This window comes from Larimichthys crocea, chromosome XIII (assembly GCF_000972845.2).
Source record: "Larimichthys crocea isolate SSNF chromosome XIII, L_crocea_2.0, whole genome shotgun sequence".
NCBI lineage: Eukaryota > Metazoa > Chordata > Actinopteri > Sciaenidae > Larimichthys > Larimichthys crocea.
Window position 1 is genome coordinate 28,369,946 of NC_040023.1, and position 2,144 is coordinate 28,372,089.

Sequence of the window (2,144 nt, forward strand, 5' to 3'; positions counted from 1 at the left end):
TAAAAAAAGCAGACTGTTACAGTGGTGTAAAATGAGGATGCAATCCTGAAAATATGATTATCTGGTGTAGTGAGTTCAGTGTGCAGAACTCTGGGCGGAGATACTGTATATAATCCAAAGCTAAAACAGTCAGAGGCGCTGCACCTGTTGTGTCAGCAGGAAAGATGGAATCAAAGCTGAAAAAACAGGCACAGGCAACTAGGAGCTTATAAGTCTGGGAACAAGGCAACTTTAATGCCGTTGGAATTGGAAAATACCAGCTGAAGTTACTTAACCACCATTTCGCAAATAACATCACAAAGACTTAAAAAACCAGCCCAGCCCGTTGGGCAAACCTCAACTGCTTATTGGGGAAGAGAAACATTGTTGCAGCTACAACACTAGTCTAAACTAAACGAGACAATGGAGAGAGATTGAAGACAGATCGCAAAACACCTCCTTCTATTCGGCAATAGATCTTAAAGAAAATCCAGCACATAACAGGAAAGAGGATATGAAAATCAGGATCTTAGGGAACTGATGGTATACGTATGAAAAATTGGAAAATACCAGCTGAAGTTACTTAACCACCATTTCGCAACTAACATCACTAAGCCTTGAAAAACCAGCCCACTGGTAAATCTTGTTGAACTAACTTTTCCTGTTATACTAATGTAAATCTTGTTGGATGAACTAATATAGCTTTTGCCTGTTATACTAATGTAAATCTTGTTTTAGTGTTCTTTTCAGTTAGTATAAGCTATATTTTGAATTCAGTTACCAAAGATCCACTAACATACATTAAGAACATGCAAAAACGTTTACAATTTGATCTTTACCATTGTAAATCATTTTTTACAATGATCTTTACCATTGTCTTATTTTTTTTATACATCTCCACAACATGCCACAGTACAACTTAACTGCTGACTAAAACAGTGTCTTAAATCCTTCCAGGATCAATTAAGCCAATTTTCTCAAAGACTCAAGTTGTTTGTGTCAAATATTAACCATATGATGCATTTGGGAATGCTGTTTCAGAGTTCAGCATGTACAGTCTTGCAAAATTTTAAGTTTAACATTCAACATGAACATTTTTTTTCAGCCTTTGTCACAAATGCTTGTAGAATATTTTAGGAAGAAAACAACCTTCCAGGATTTGTGCATGACTGGTGTCATTTCAAGTTTTAAAATTCTCAGCGCAACAACTAAACTTCTTAAAACACTTGCAATACAAATGTGTGCTTTAGGAGCTCAAAGTGCACATTGACACAGAAACTGTTTTTTAAAACCCGTATGAATACAACTGCTCCAGCCACAACTGTCCATCTACTGTAGCAAAACCAGTCTGGATGTGTGTTCAAAAACACTGTTCTGTGTCATCTCCATTTTTAACATATGAGATGACAATCTTAATCTCAGTCTATAGGGTTAAACTAAATTGTCTGTTGGAACATTTTTCTTCTAATTTTGAACTTTCAAAAAAAAAAAATACATACAGACAATACACATACAGAGGGCAGGGACATAACAAGTATTAAGCATAAGTCTACACATTTTAATACAAACCATGGAAATGGCCACCATGATTTGTTTAATTTTTTTCCCAGCCGCTCCACCTTTCTTTCGAAAGAGCTCCGTCATGCGTGGAGAGTGTTGGTCGAGCTCAGCAAAGAATGTAGACATTAGCAGTACAGTTGATATGCGCATGAACTCGTTGTCGATCTGAAAAACAACAATACACTTGTCACTCATCCTATTTGAACATCACAACAATATACAACACGGGAAGGATGAAAAGTGAACTACTACTATAGCTGCTCGATCATGATATTAGGGGTGGGAGAAAAAAATTGATTCACGATAGCGGAGGAAGGAGGACAGAGACGAGGGAAGAGGAGAGAAAAGAGGGAGGACATAGAGAGGATGAATGTTAACCAGTTTAAAGACCTGCAGCCTTTTTAAACAGTAGAGTCTGAGACTTCAACCATTAATCAGTTCAACAATATGAAAGCTTGTTCTAAGGGTCTTGTCAACAAGAAGAAAAGAATTTTAATTAGTCTTCATGTTAAAAATATAAACTGGATATTATAAACAAGTTTATATGAATCACGCAGTGCTACCACATAATAAAGTAAATGTACAGCGCCGTATAGTGTAAATGT

At 36.4% G+C, this 2,144-nt stretch overlaps 1 protein-coding gene across 1 annotated transcript in view; it reads left to right on the forward strand.

Moving 5' to 3' along the window:
* LOC104923103 (acidic amino acid decarboxylase GADL1) overlaps positions 1 to 2,144 on the forward strand; it is a 15,557-nt gene that overhangs the window by 567 nt on the left and 12,846 nt on the right. The gene's annotated exons all lie outside the window — the stretch shown is intronic.